Genomic DNA, 16391 nt, shown 5'->3' with positions numbered 1-16391 from the left:
GAGCCATCGGCATGCTAAGGAGAGTGTTTCCCTACCTGCCAGACTGCCATAGAAAAACTCTAGTGCAGGCATTAATCATCAGCAGAGTGGATTACTGCAACGGCCTTCTTTTGGGAGCAAATGAAGGGCAGCTAAAAAAACTGCAAGTAATCCAAAATACGGCAGCTAGGATAGTCCTCAACGCCCCTCCTAGGACTCCCTCCCTTCCCCTGCTAACCAAACTTCATTGGTTACCAGTGAAGAAACGAGTGCATTTTAAGACCCTGTGCACAATTCACAAGAGTGTGATAGGCAAAGGCCCTAAATATCTGGCCAACATCTTCCTACCTTATGCCCCTGGGCGCACCCTGCGCTCGTTGAACCAACAGCTTCTGCAGGTGCCCAGAATAAAAAAGGCCAGACAAGGGGGGCGAGCTCTAGCCCACCTTGGACCAAAGCTCTGGAATTCTCTGCCTCTTGAGATGAGGACTCTAACTAATCATCTGACCTTTCGTAAGGTCTTGAAAACATATCTATTTCCCAGTAACTGATCTCTCTCTTTAAATGCACCATTCTCCTCCTCAATTAAGATCTGAGGATTTATTCACCGGCAAAGCACGGAGATACCCCTCCGGGGGTCTATTCTTGCGCTATAGAAGAATATAAAATAAATAAAATAAATAAATAAATAGATGCGCGTGTTTTTGGCGTTTTCCGGATTCTGACGCAACGTAAAAGTGACGCAGCGATGCGTACACGTGCGCCGTTCCGCAAATGCGACTTACGGCATTTTTACCGCACTTGCGTGTCTTTTCGCTACGTCAGGACGGCCGCGTCTGCGTGACTTTTCCCCGCCTTGCGCCTCCGCTTGCGGCACGGTGCGTCATTCCGTAGATATGACGCTTCCGCGCCGCAAGTTTCTGGCGCAGCGTGTCGTACGGAAAAGTGACGCACCCTTGCGTTTCCGCAAGGATGCGTCACTTTTCATAAATGAGGCCCCAGGTGAGAATAATAGATCTTAATTTATGAAATAAAATAAAACAAAAACAACAAAAACCTAAAAAGTAGAACTCGAGTTGTAGCGCCTCAAGACCCTCACAAGTCATGTGTCAGGCTTTATAAATGTTTGATTGACAGATTGATTGAACTATGAATTTTTGAAGAATAAACTGTAAAAGTGCTCTAAGAAGCAACAAGTGCCTGTTTTTGATTTCTGCCCATGCTGGACTGGATCAAAGTGAAAAGTTCAGGCTAACCACGATGGAGTATAGGCCAGATAAGGGGACCCAATAGTTCAAGTTCGGGCATTTATTTAGCGCACTACTCACCCAGAGGGTCTCAAGGCGCTTGGGGAAGGGGTTCATTATTTGTCGAATAGCCAGGTTTTAAGTTCTTTTCTGAAGGAGATGTGGTTTTGAGTAAGGTGGAGGTGAGTGGGGAGTGAGTTCCAGGTCTTGGCAGCCAGGAAGGAGAAGGATCTGCCACCCATGGTGGATTTTCGGATGTGCGGGACTGCGGCGAGGGCTTGATTGGACGATCTTAGTTGGCGGGTGGGTTTGTAGAAGGACACTCGAGTGTTGAGGCATTCGGGTCCTAGATTGTAGAGGGCCTTGTGTGCGTGGGTGAGAAGACGGAACGTAATTCTTTTGTTGACGGGAAGCCAGTGGAGGTCTTTTAGGTGTCCGGTGATGTGTTCTCGGCGAGGGATGTCCAATATGAGTCTTGCTGATGCGTTTTGGATGCGTTGGAGTTTTTTCTGAAATTTTGCTGTGATTCCGGCGTATAGTGTGTTACCATAATCCAGTCGACTCGTGACCAGTGCGTGGGTGACAGTCTTTCTTGTCTCGAGGGGGATCCAGCGGAAGATCTTTTTGAGAATGCAAAGTACGTTGAAGCAGGAGGATGAGACTGCGTTGACTTGTCTGGACATCGAGAGAGAGGAGTCTAGGATGAAGCCAAGGTTATGTGCGTGGTCTGTGGGTGTGGGTGCTGTGCCCAGAGCGGAAGGCCACCAAGAGTCGTCCCAGGCAGAGGGGGAAGATCCTAGGATGAGCACCTCCGTTTTGTCTGAGTTGAGTTTTAGGCAGCTATGTTTCATCCATGCGGCTACTTCTGTCATGCCTTCGAGAAGATTGGTTTTGGCGGTGTTAGGGTCTTTGGTGAGGGAGAGGATTAATTGGGTGTCGTCGGCGTAAGAGATGATGTTGAGGTTGTGTTGGCGCGCGATGGATGCGAGTGGGCTCATGTAAACGTTGAAGAGGGTGGGACTGAGTGATGATCCTTGTGGTACTCCACAGATGACTTCAGTGGCCTCTGAGTTTAATGGGGGAAGTCGAACTCTTTGAGTTCTCCCGGCGAGGAACAAGATGATCCAGCCCAAGGCTTTTCCTTGTATGCCGATGTTGCTGAGGTGTTGTATAAGGGTGCTGTGGCAGACTGTGTCGAAAGCGGCGGAGAGGTCGAGTAGAATGAGGGCCGCTGTTTCTCCGTTATCCAGTAGTGTTCGGATGTCGTCTGTCGCTGCAATGAGGGCGGTTTTGGTGCTGTGTTTGGCTCGAAATCCGGATTGAGATGGATCGAGGGAGTTGTTGGATTCAAGGAAGGCGGCGAGCTGGCTGTTGACGGCTTTCTCAATGACTTTGGCGGGGAAAGGGAGGAGGGATATGGGTTGGTAGTTTTTAAGTTCAGAGGGGTCTGCTGTGGGTTTCTTCAAGAGGGCGCTGAGTTCGGCGTGTTTCCAGCTTTCTGGGAAGGTGGAAGAGTTGAACGAGCAGTTGATGACATCACGGAGATGGGGTGCGATGATGGAGTCAGCTTTGTTGAAGATGTGGTGGGAGCAGGGGTCGGTTGGCGAGCCAGAGTGGATTGAGTTCATTAGGCGGATGGTGTCTTCAGTGGTGATTGGGTTCCAGGCGCTAAGGTTGTTAGTTGGCAGAGTAGGATCCGAGGGGGGTGGGGAGGGTTGATCGCTGGGAGTGTTCTCGAAGCTGTTGTGGATGTCGGCAATTTTGTTGTAGAAGAAGGAGGATAACGCATCGCAGAGGTCTTGGGAGGGAGTGATGTCGTTAGATGCTGCGGTGGGGTTGGTGAATTCTTTGACGATGTTGAAAAGTTCCTTGCTGTTGTGGGTGTTGTTGTCGAGACGATCCTTGAATGATGATTTCTTAGCGGATCGAATCAGTTGGTGGTGTTTGCGGGTGGCTGTCTTGAGGGTGGCCATGTTGTCGGTGGTTGGGTTTTTTCTCCATGTTTTCTCCAGGGTGCGGCATAGCTTCTTGGATTTTTTAAGGTCATCATTGAACTAGGGAGCCTTTTTGCTGGCTGATTTGATCTGGTGCTTTTTCAGGGGTGCTAATTCATCAGCACTGTGGGAGATCCATTGCTTGAGATTGGTGGCCGCTTGGTTTGGGTCCAATGAGAGGGTGGGAGGGTTTTGGTTGAGTGATGTGAGGAGTTGGTCGGAGGTGATTTTGTTCCAGTTTCTCCGAGGAATAGGTTGTGGGGGGTTGTGGGTCAGGGTGGTTTTGTAGCTGAAGTGAACACAGCTGTGGTCCGTCCAATAGAGAGCTGTGGTGCGGTCGAAGGAAATGTGCTTGCTGGAGGTGAAGATAGGGTCGAGCGTGTGTCCGGCTACATGGGTGGGGGTGTCAACAAGTTGTTTGAGTCCGAGATTGGCCAGGTTGTCCAGAAGGGTGGAGGTGTTGCTGTCGTGTTTGTTTTCAAGGTGGTAGTTGAGGTCTCCTAAAAGAATGTAGTTCTCGGAGGCGAGGGCATGTGGGCTGATGAAGTCAGTGATGTCATCGCTGAATTGAGTGCGGGTTCCTGGAGGCCTGTAGATGAGGGTGCCTCTAAGTGTGGTCCTAGGGTCGGTGTGGATCTGAAAGTGGAGATGTTCGGCGGTTGTAAGAATATCGTCGGAGCTGGTCGTGATTTTGATGGTGTTCCTATGGATGATGGCGATGCCTCCTCCTGTTTGATTGGTGCGCTCTTTTCGGATAATCTTGTAAGCGTCCGGTATGGCTATGGCGATGTCGGGTGCTGATGATGTGTTCATCCATGTTTCTGTAAGGAAGGCGATGTCCGGTGACGCAGTGGCGAGTAGGTCCCAGAGTTCAGTTGTGTGTCTGTGGACCGAGCGGGTGTTAAGCAGGATGCACTTCAGGTGTTTAGAGTCGGAGCTGTGTATGGAGGAAGTGGATTTGGTGAGGGTCCTGAAGCAGTTGAACTTGCAGGAGAGGCAGGCGAATGGGCCGTGGGTACGTCCTGGGGTGGCTTCGCAGCATTGTGGTGTGCGTCCGGGGTTGAGGGCGAGGAGAGTTGCGGCATCATATGTGAATCTAGTGGGTTGGGTGCGGCGGGGACCAGGGGGACTGGTGCTGGGCGCGGTCCAGGCGCGGACGGGCGTAGACAGGCTTACCTTTGGCGCACCTTCGGCGCGACCGCTGCGAGTGGACGCTGCGCGTAGGTCCATCTGACTTAAATGGAGAGTGGAGGGGGGGCGGAGCGTGGGAGGGTCAGCTGGGAGGCGGGAGCGGGGAGGGGACTTGGGCCACGGAATCGAAACAGGGGCACAGCCGGAGTGCGAGCAGTGCTACAGATCCCCTGTGATCACAAATAACAATTGCCAGGCTATTACAATATCGCCGCAATACAATGTAACTGAGCAGACAGTAGAATATTGAGGCAACGATACCAGGCGCTATGTGGAGATCAATGCGCTCTCAATGCAGATACCAGGCGCTGTATGCAGATACCAGGCGCTGTTCTGAAGCAGGCGGTCTGAGTCAGCAGGAGGGGTAAATGCGGTGAGAAGTCGGGAGGTCAGGCAGGGAATGAGGGGAGCGACCGCTACAGAGCAAGTCCAGGTGGTCCGCTGAACAAACATACCTTGATCCTGGTTTGCGTTGACGTCAAGGAAGATGCGTTGGGCAGCTGAGGTTATGTATCACTTCTAATCATCCAACAGAGGAAGTTACGTTGGTTTTCCCCTTTTCCCCATACAAAGGCCATGTGCTGGCCCTTAATGCGATGAGTCGGTTCTGCACTTGTGGCAGAAGATGCATGGACTCTTAGGGCGATGTATTGGCACCATAGGTAATCCGCCCCATGCAATGATGAGGATGCATTGATTCTGATACTAGCAAAGGCAAAGATGCACCAGTTCTGATCCCTGCAACAGTGAAAATGCCTTGGTTCTGATGAAGATGCATGATTTGACTGAAAAAGCACCATAGGTCTAACTTCCAAGGGTCCAGGGCCGTGGTGGCTCCACTTAGCAGAGCGGACTTACAGATGGCAGAATCCAGGTTCAGATGTAGATACATTGGAAGTCTTTTATGCTCCTCAGACTAGGCCTGGATGTAAAGTTACGCTGTACTCGCGGAGGTCAGCAACTCCGTGTTCTGCGTGGAACATGGAGTTACCAATAAACTTTGACGTGCCGGGATCTCACGATCACCCATGAGATTTTTAGAGCCTTTCATGAGCGACACAAGATTTGCTAGCTGACCACATGCTGCTGGAAAATGTTGTGGTTGCCAACACAGCATTCGGACGTGCCAGCAACTTCTGGCAGAGGTTTTCTGATGTACATGATCCGAATGAACCACAATTGCAATCTAGGGAAGATTCTCTCCTCGAGAAGCATCAGAATCTTCCCGAAATGACGATTTGGAGCCAAAAAACTTTTCAAATGGACCTTTGACATTGTTTTTTTTTGTGAGAGGAGTCTTTTTTTTCTTTTTGTCGAACAGGAAGGAAGTTTCCCAGAGTCTCCAACTTTCTGTTTCTGTCCAGCAGGCTCTTCCTAGTGCTTAGTCCATCTCCTGGTTACTTTTCATTTGGATTTGGAGCTGGGAGGATCACTCTTTGTGTCTGCTGCATAAACCATTGGATTTAAGATTACACAAGTAAGTTGAAACAATGGCGTTGTTTGTTTGATTGGAGCCATGCACTTGTATTTATGTGCAGTTCAAATTGATTTTTTAAATTTAGTGTGGTAGGTGCCTGTAGCCTCAGTAGGTGCTAAGTTATTTCTTTACAAATAATGGTTTGCCTTTTATATAGGAAACATTTTAGTTCACTACATTTTCTCCATGCTTTTTAAATACATTTGCAATATTGATTTAATTCACTTTGTGGCCTGGTGTTTACACTTTACACCAATAAAAACCACTACACACCCAAAATTAATTACACAATTAGCATAAATAATTGTCAATTAATTAGTTAAAATTAATTAACAACAACATATTAATTTATTAATATAAAATACATTATTTCCACCCCTTTGCACCTTTAATCTCAACAGTGCGGCGCGAATTCCGCCGCAGTGCTGAACATTCCGATCGCGGGCGTGGTCATGATGGCTCCCGGCCATCATCAGCACACGCCCACCATGACTCATGACGGCCGGGAGCAGTCATGAGCTTGGAAGAGGATAAAAACCCACAACACACACCTAAACGTTATTACACAATTACCATAATTAATTACCAATTAATAAAAATTAATTAATAGCAAATTATGAATTCATCAATGTCAAATAAAGTACTTCCCACCCTTCCCACCCTTTACACCTATAGAAACCACAACACGCACCCAAAATTAATTACACAATTGCAAAAATGTATTGCCAACTAATTAATTAAAATTAATTAAAAACATATTAAATACTCAATTAAAATACAATTACTTCCCACCATTCCTACCCTTTACACCTATAAAAACCGCAACACACACCTAAAATTAGTTACACAATGAGCAAGATTAATTACCAATTAGTTAATTAAAATTAATTAACAACCAGTTATTAATTCATCAGTTAAAAATAAATTACTTCCTACACTTTACACCTATAAACAACACAAAACACACCTAAAAGTAATTACACATTTACAATAATGAATTACTAATAATTAATTAAAATTCATTAACCACCAATTAATAATGATATAATTTACACATTTAACACTATAATATTTCAATTAAACAAATATTAATAAATACATATTATTCAATGCATTTAATATAATGAAATTACTTCCCACCCTATTCCCCTATAAATCCACAACCCACTACAGAACTAAAAACGCAAAATGTCATTAAAAAAATTTATTACATTTCATATATTTAAATTACTTCTTTCCCTATTCCCCTATAAACACACAACCCTCTACGGAACTAAAAATACAAAATACAAATAAAAATAAATTGATTAATTTTATATATTTAAATTACTTCCCACCCTATTCCACTATAGACCCAAAACACGCTATGGAAATAAAAGCGCAAAATTCAAATAAAAAAATAAAATTACAAAAAATGTAACACGTACATTAAAAATACAAATAATTCTTATACAAAAAACATACATCACATACATTTAAAATATATAAAGAAATACATAACATTAATAAAAACAATATTTTTAACAACTATATTTTGCAAACGTTATTAAACACTTCAATATTTTTAAAGTCAATATTACTTACCTTAAATCGATATTCTTGACGACGATATTCTTGCTATCGATATTTCTGACCCATGATATTTCTGACTAGATATTCTGTCTGTGCACCGTTTCTGAGTAGCCAGCAGGCTGCTGTCTAGCTAGCAGCGTGGCGGGATCAGCTGACTGGGTTAATTTTCCCATTATGAATTATTTATACAGCTGCGAGGAGCTTACTGAGAAGCTGCTTGTGTGAAAGCATTTGGGGGGTGTTTATGAGAACATCATCCACCCCTGTCATCCCCTGACCCACCCTGTCCCTAGTCCCCTCATGATCTGGTAAACTAATGAGGCACCAGCAGGGGTTATTCTGAACAGCCTCTCTGTGTGCTGAAGGGGTTAACTTGTGTGGTCTTGAGATAGCCATGTACTAGAGGTTTGTAATAGTGTGAAAACAGTGCCGCTCACCATAGACCACCTTAGTCCACCTCCACCCAGTGCCAGGGACTTATGTATCAACAGGGGGTTCTCCATCAAAGCCTCCTTGTGTGCTGCAGAGGTTAACTCTTATCCCAAGGGTCTGAGAAAGCTGTGCTGTCCAGCAATGGTCACTATTAAGCACAGACCATCTTATCACCAGACCCCCAAGGATTCAAATAACTATTCATGCACCAGCTGCAGTTTCACCAGCCCTCTGAGATGTGCACTGTCATAAGGGCAGGAACATATCTGTGGAAACATTGAAGGCTTTTTTATGTGTAACTAGCTCCAACCACCGTAAAGCACTAATCAGCCTTGTAGCCAGCTGCCCCTAGAGGCTTACTGAACTAGTGATGCTCAAGTGATGTGAGTCTCGACTCACTGTGCAGCTGTCAGGGCTAAATGCTGAAAGAGAGGGATAGGAAGATGGCAGTTCACTGCACATTTGTGTGGAAATTGATGGGGCATTGTGTGGAAACTAGTGCCTAGTCTTGGGCATCACCTGCCTCACCCTGCTGTGCAGAGTTTAGCTGCTATGATGAGATTAGCTAATATGCTAAAGGAACCCGGGCACCAGTCATGCTCTGCAGACTTTTTGGGAAACAGAGGTAATGAAAACTAGGGCTCCGGCCTTGCGTTACACTTGACTCGCTCTGGTGTGAATGGGTTAGCTGTTGTCCAAGGTCTAGCTTTTGTGCAGGGCCTTTTATGTGCACTGCAGCACTTAAGATAAAATCTTCCCTGCTGGGGTCCCGAGCTCCGGGGATCACCCTAAGTGCACCTTAAATGACAGAACGAGCTATCTGAAGCAGGGTGACTTATTGTTTACTGTCAGAGCCCGGCACTCTTCTGGTGGCTGCAGATGGTGCCAGGATGCAGTGTATTGTATTCCTCATGACAGAGCATCTTCTAAAGACAATGGGGCAGATTTATGTTAACTGGCGCATCCCCAGGGATGTGCCAGTTAACGTGCGCCACAGCTCCGCCACCCATGGTGCGCCACATTTATAATGCAGCGCACCATGGTGCAAAAACGGCACAGATGCGTGACGCATCGGTGCCGGAAATGTGGCGCATTGCTGGAGTTGCGTTGCAAGCGCGACGCAGCTCCAGCAAGGCTCGGGGGTACACCATCTGCACAATGCTGCGTCAAGACCGATGCCTGCTTCAAGCAGGCGCAGGGTTTTGACACAGCATTGCCCTGAAAATGACTGAGTGAAATCTCATAGATTTCACTCAGCCACTTTCAGGAGGCGTTCATGCGCAGGAACGCCCCCCCCCTGCGCAGGAACGCCTCCTTATAGCGCAGTGCTTTACAACGTGACGCATCTCCTAGAGCAACATAAGAACTGGGAACATAAAATCGACAGTAGCTGCTCACTTTCTTGAACAAAAGCACACAGTAGCCCAATTGAAATATCTTATATTGCAGCAAGTCAGAGTAACACACAGCAACAAAAACACATTACTAAAAAGAGAGAACTTTTGGATCCGCTACTTGGCGACGATGCAGCCGCACGGATTAAATGATTGGATGGAATTCCTGTGTTACCTATAAACTGTACATCATTTGCTATGTTTATTTAATTAGTGGGATATCGTTAGCATTGTTATCATGTGCTTTCTTTCATGGACCATTGTGCATATTATTCCTCTTTTTTATTTGTTGTGTTCATCAAATGTCCATTTTTCTCGATTTATTTATTTACATGAGATTTTGCTGATTGTTCGTATAGTTTTCTCTTCAGTTGACTCTTCAAACATGGCGCCCACACTTTCTTCTTCGGTTCCAAGTCCTTCGTTTATTTTTAGTGCTCACGCAGCGCGTTCTTTAATCACACTGACTAACACGGATGGTCTCCATGTCCAAGCACGTTATCTTACCGGGAAGCACTTGCTGCGCCTAAAATGTAAGTACCTTTACTGGGGACGGCTGTACTGGAGCCATTATCTGGTTCATTCAGCATTTTGGTTACAAACGCGCTTTCATGTTTTTTCAGGTTCTGGTGACGTGAGTGTAACTTGGATGGTTTCGTTTCCGTGAGTAGAGCTCACATTTATTCCACGTTTGTGGGGCACATGTATTACTACCCTTCACACTTTTCAAACCCTATGTATTGCTGAGTTTGGTGGCATGTCCTGATTACTGTACAGCACTTTGGTGTCCTTCATTAGTTCTATTCTTCGCGGCATTAACCCATTTACACGATCGTTATTTACAAATGGTTTTCACCTGTTTTAAGTTTGCACACTTGGTTGTGTTTCTAGCATGATGGCATATGTTCACCTATACTACTTATGTAACTGTGAAATACGGCGTCTCGGTACACCATTTAGTGATAGATTGATGTCTTTTTTATGTTGTAGAGCATTCCCCTGAGGAAGGGCTAGTCTTCAGCCCGAAATGCATTGGGACTGTTAATGTTGGATTACAGACTGTTGGAATACGTTTATGAAAGACAATCTTAAATCATACATCAAGTACTCATGAACCTAATAAGTTTGGATTAAAACAAATGGAAACTGTTAACATTGTGAAGATCACTTTATTATGAACTGTGTTTAAACACTTAGACTTTACAGTCACTTGAACGCTGTGCACCGGAGAGTCTTCCACCAAGTTGTGGAAGCTGTGTGGAAGTCTGCCGTAGTGTCCCCCAGGATGGTCTGGTTCACATTGTTGACCACATCAAGCAGGGCAGTGCAGTTCCAAAACTGCGTCATGAGCCAGATTCTAATCCCCTCCCACAATCCAGTGGGTGGCGTCAATGTCCATGAGGGCACAGTTAAGTTGAACTGTCGTCTGGGCCCCATTGGCACATAGACAGAGTCTACACAGGACACTATGTCACCAAGGCTGAGTTGCACAAAAGCATACCGACCCTCCTTGTCGGTCCATGCATTGAACAGTGTAAAGGGTAGAGATTCCCTCAAGAGGATTAACACACCATATTTGCACGACTCAGCAGTCCCATTGGGCAATTAAGGGATTGGGGCTGGGGATTGATATGAATCAACAGATATCTGACCCCACACACAAAGCATGACATACCCTAGATGGGATTTTCTCGAATCATCCCAGTCTAAAAGTGACATCGGTTTTACCAGTCTCTTGGTAAGATCACTCAGCGATTTACTTTACGATTTCCCTCACTACTCCAGAGAAACCACCTAGCACCAGAAACGCCCCGAGACAGGTTAGAAAATGGAAGAAGATTAGAGGGGGCAAGCTGGAAGACATACTAAAAAACTCCCTGACCCCTCTTTCTGACAATGTGGAGGAAGCAGCTATGTCCTATACAGCCTGGCTGGACCATGCCTGCTTACTCTTGGCTCCCCCCAAAACCACCTACTCCACTCGGGCAACTCCCGCTGCTCCCTGGTTTACAGAACAAATCAGGGAACATAAAATACGGTGTAAAAAGCTCGAGAGGATCTGGCGAATGAATTATAGTGATTCAGACAAGCAAATCCTCAATTCAGAGCAAAGACGTTATAAAGAAAGAATCTTACAAGCAAAAAAGGCTTTTCTTACAAAACAGATAGAAGAAGCCAGCAATACCCCCAAAGAACTATTCCAAACGGTCTCATCTTTAGCAAACCCAAAAACTACAGAAATTCCCCCATGTCTTTCACTCTGTGAAAGTTTGGCCACCTTCTTTCGAGAAAAGGTAGAAAACATCTTTTTTTCCCTAGACAGCCTAGTTAAGACATCTCCCTCGAGCGAGGGCCCGGAGCCATTCAGATCTTTGGTAACACTCCAACACTTTCAGCCCATTACGGAAAAGGAAGTAGTGAGGCGCCTATTAAAAATTAAATCAGGCTCCCCTCATGATCCCTGTCCCACCGCAATAGCCAAACTAGCCCCAGATGTCATTGCAAGTGGACTTACTCCCCTTTTTAATCAGATGCTGGAGGAAGGGGAATATCCATCCAGATGGAAGCGAGCCTCCATCCTGCCCCTGCTAAAAAAACTAATTTAGACATCACGGAGATGAATAATTATCGACAGATCGCTCGACTCCCCCTCCCCACTAAAATAATGGAAGGTAGCCTGAATGCACAACTAAGTGCCTTTTTAAAAACAGGGGATCATCTTGACCCTTCCCAACACGGCTTTCGTGCGGAACACAGCACGGAATCCGCCCTGATCAAATCAATGGAAGACATCAGGCAGGTGATGGATGCAGGAGGCAGAGCGGCCCTTATTCTGCTGGATCTTTCCACGGCCTTCGACACGGTCCACCACAACTTGTTGGTGGACCGGTTGAGGGCCTGTGGATTTCAGGGAAAGGCACTAAAAATCTTACAGGCCTTCCTGTCCGACAGAACCCAATCAGTAGCCCTAGGAGACCATGAATCGCATTCATTTGCGTTGCCCTGTGGAGTTCCCCAGGGGTCTTCGCTTAGCCCCACCCTTTTTAATGTTTATGTGTCGACCCTCGCCCCGGTGATTCGATCGTTCAGTTTTCACCTCACGGCATATGCGGACGACACACAGATAGTGGTGTCACTTTTACCCGGCAATACTGATAACACAGCTGATAGATTCAAAAACTGTATGCACGAGGTGGGCTGCTGGATGGCACAACGTTGCATTAAACTTAATTCCTCGAAGACAGAGGTTCTGCTCTTTGGAGCTTGGGATAACTTCTGGTCCCCGAGATGGTGGCCAGATGAAATGGGACCCCTCCCCTCGCCGGTGGACAAAGTAAAAAACCTGGGCATACTGGTGGACAACTCCTTGTCCTTCAAACCCCAGATTAATGCACTCTCTTCCTCCCTGCACTACACCCTTAAAACCATCAGGAAAATTCTCCCGTATTTGGAGAAGGAACACAGGAAAACCATTGTTACAGGTCTAGTGCTTTAACGCCTGGACTATTGTAACAGCTTGATGTTAAACGCCCAGCAGAGTGTTCTCAATAAACTCCAACTATTGCAGAATGCAGCCGCCCGCCTGATCACCGACACTCCCAAATTTGCATCGGTAGCGCAGGATTTGGTGACTCTACACTGGCTGCCAATTCGTAGGAGAATTGCTTCTAAAGCACTATGCATGGTCTTTAAAGCCCTACATGATATGGGCCCTAGATACATGAAACTGCTTTTTCGCTGGCATAAACCAGCACGAACCCTGAGGTCGGCGGAATTGGCTCTGGTTACTGTCCCCAGAATTAAAAGAGCTCGCTGGGGAGGCAGGAGCTTCTCCCTTGGGGCGGCAGAGGCCTGGAACAAACTTCCACCTGTGCTCAGACAATCTCAGGACCTGATGGCTTTTAGAAGAGAACTTAAGACCTGGCTCTTCAGTCATTAATCCTACTCACTCACTCAAGCTCAATCAAACCAGCGCCAGGACACCTCCGGGTAACAGAGCGCTCTACAAATGTGTTAAATAAATAAATAAATAAGGTAGATGGTTATTGTGGCTTGATTTACCCACCCAGTCAAGACTTGGGGGTCTATTATAATGGCTGGTGGATCGCCACCACCCGTATGGCGGTGGCGATCCTCCCGCCAATATACTTCGCCTGCATGCAATTTACCCCCCGCCTGATTATGTTGGCCACCATATTCAAAAAGTGGTGGACGGTCTTCCCATCTGCACTTTTTGAATATGGTGGCGGTGTCTGTTAGACACTGCCACCCATATTATAATGCATCCCCGGAAGGAAAGGCATGTAGGTTTCGCAAATGGGGGTGCGTTACGGGCCCCCAGGATATTGGGGGGTTAAGGGGGCACATGGGGGGTAACAAATTGGCATGGACAAAGTGGCAGGCACCGCGTGGTGCCTGTCACCTTGTGCATGCCGTTGCACGGCGTGCATTCCCAGCATTGTAGCAGGCGGTGCTGTGAGCACCACCCACCACAATGCTGGGAATAGAGGATGCCATCATCATGGTGGCGGTGGCATCCTAATTGTTGGTGCTCAACCGACGCACCAGTGCGGCCGGTCTGAGCACCACTGCGGTACAAAAGGGGGTGGTGATGGACACCCACACCCAGTCAACAGATCTGGGTTTAATCCATCACCGTACTTTAGCCCACTCTGCCACCTCAGTTCAGACATGGCCATATGCAAATCAGTCTGAACCTGTGCCACATGAGAACAGTCCAGCCCGAACCACCAAGCCATGCCTTATCCTGGACCAGATTCAAGCTTCCTAGGACCGGTTTCTGGCATTACAGCCGTCTTCAGCCAAGCTTGCTTGAATCCAGTGGTAAAGTGAGCAACGGACTCACGTCTGAGCATACCCTGCCAACTTATGGTGAAGAAAGCAGTACAAAATGGGGTGGTGATGGACGGAGCATCTGAACCAATCAAACACTCACACCCAGTCAACAGATCTGGGTTTAATACATCACCGTTCTTTAGCCCACTCTGCCACCCCAGTTCAGACATAGCCATATGCAAATCAGTCTGACCCTGTGCCTCATGGGAACAGTCCAGCCCGAACTGCCAAGTCATGCCTTCCCTGGACCGGATTCAAGCTTCCTAGGACCGGTTTCTGGCATTACAGCCGTCTTCAGCCAGGCTTGCTTGAATACAGTGGCAAAGTGAGCAAGGGACACGTCTGAGCATACCCTGCCAACTTATGGCGAACAAAGCGGTACAAAAGAGGGTGGTGATGGATGGAGCATCTGAACCAATCGAACACTCACACCCATTCAACAGTAAATCAGTCTGACCCTGTGCCTCATGGGAACAGTCCAGCCCGAACTGCCAAGCCATGCCTTCCGTGGACCCGATTCAAGCTTCCTAGGATCGGTTTCTCGCATTACAGCTGTCTTCAGCCAGGCTTGCTTGAATCCAGTGGCAAAGTGAGCAAGGGACTCACGTCTGAGCATACCCCCAACTTATGGTGAACAAAGCGGTACAAAAGGGGGTGGTGATGGACGGTGCATCTGAACCAATCAAACACTCACACCCAGTCAACAGATCTGGGTTTAATCCATCACTGTTTTTTAGCCCACTCTGCCACTCCAGTTCAGACATGGCCATATGCAAATCAGTCTGACCCTGTGCCTCATGGGAACAGTCCAGCCCGAACTGCCAAGCCATGCCTTCCCTAGACCGGACTCAAGCTTCCTAGGACCGGTTTCTGGCATTACAGCCGTCTTCAGCCAGGCTTGCTTGAATTCAGTGGCAAAGTGAGCAAGGGACTCACGACTGAGCATACCCTGCCAACTTATGGCGAACACCGTGCCCACCCTACTCCTCTGTTTCACCCACCCACTGCACAACTTGATTAAGTAGGCAGCTTCAGTGGGACGGAGGCGAGTGTCCGGGCAGAATTGAACATTAAACCATTATCACTGTTTATATGTCATCAACTTGGCGAAGTTCACAGGCATTGTGACATACGTGTCAGATTTTTGCACTTGAAGCATGGTCAGTTTCTTCATTCTGGGTTCGACATGGGTGAATTGGACCTGGATCGTCTGCGTGCTTTCAGCTTCTGGGATGCTGCTCGGCGAGTGTTCCTGAGATATTCTTCCGCTTGTTAGGGCGTGGCAAAGAAGTGTTGCTTCCCTAAGTGGGTTATTCTTAATTTCGTAGGATGCATCATAGCATATGGTATGGCCTGTGCCAGAATTTTTCTCTTTACTGCTGCAAATTTGGGTCTGGCGTCTTGCACGGTTTGCGTAAAATCAGGAAAGAACGCCAGGGTAGTGTTCTCATATCTCACTTGTTGCTTTTCGTGGACCAGGCGTAGGACTGCGTCTGTATCTCGGTAGTTCAGGAAACGAACAATGACAGGGCGCGGTGGTGTTCCTGGTGGCGGGCGTGCCGCTAACGATCTATGAGCTTGCTCCACCGTAATGTGGACTGAAAAGGAGTCCCTGCCAAATAGTTCAATAACTAGTTTGGGTATGGCACATTGGTTGGACAGAGTGACCCACCTTGTTTGCACATATTTTGACCACTCGCCTGTCATAGCAACCTTAAAGGCTCCGGTTAATCAATCCCCCTATATTAACTGGCGACTCAATACCTGACACTTACAAGACAGTATTTAAAGCTAAAGTAGAACAGGAAATCCAAGACTTTTTTTGCGCGAAATGTGGATTTGGTATCAATCCTAACAACCGTGTGTGAGGGATTCAAAGTCACGGTGCGGGGTTGGTGTATCTCTGAGGGAGAGGGTATCCTTAAACATTTATGAAGAGACTTACGTAAATTAGAGGGAGAGATAAAAGCACTTGAGAGAGACCTCTCATTTGGTGCTGATGTGGGGGCTACATGGGCTGAATTACGTACTAAGATGACTGAATATGAGGTCGCAGCTGATCGGGAATGTAGATTCAGGGGGAAGGCCCATATGGCACAGATTTAAGGGGAGGGAGACCGCCGAGGGAAGGCTTTGGCGACCGCAGTACCTCCTCCCAAATTTGCGAATTACATAGCAGAAATACAGGATGAGCAAGGCCAAGTCCACATGAACCTACCAAAGCAATTGAACACGTTTGTAGCTTACT

At 47.0% G+C, this 16391-nt stretch overlaps 1 pseudogene; it reads left to right on the top strand.

Moving 5' to 3' along the window:
- Positions 1-875: 875 nt before the first annotated feature.
- The window catches only part of LOC147668979 (TSC22 domain family protein 1-like), a 56659-nt pseudogene continuing 41143 nt past the window's right edge, over positions 876-16391 (top strand).

The sequence above is a fragment of the Lissotriton vulgaris genome, unplaced genomic scaffold (genome assembly GCF_964263255.1).
Source record: "Lissotriton vulgaris unplaced genomic scaffold, aLisVul1.2 SCAFFOLD_4172, whole genome shotgun sequence".
NCBI classification, from domain to species: domain Eukaryota; kingdom Metazoa; phylum Chordata; class Amphibia; order Caudata; family Salamandridae; genus Lissotriton; species Lissotriton vulgaris.
This window is presented reverse-complemented; position numbering and strand designations above follow the sequence as displayed.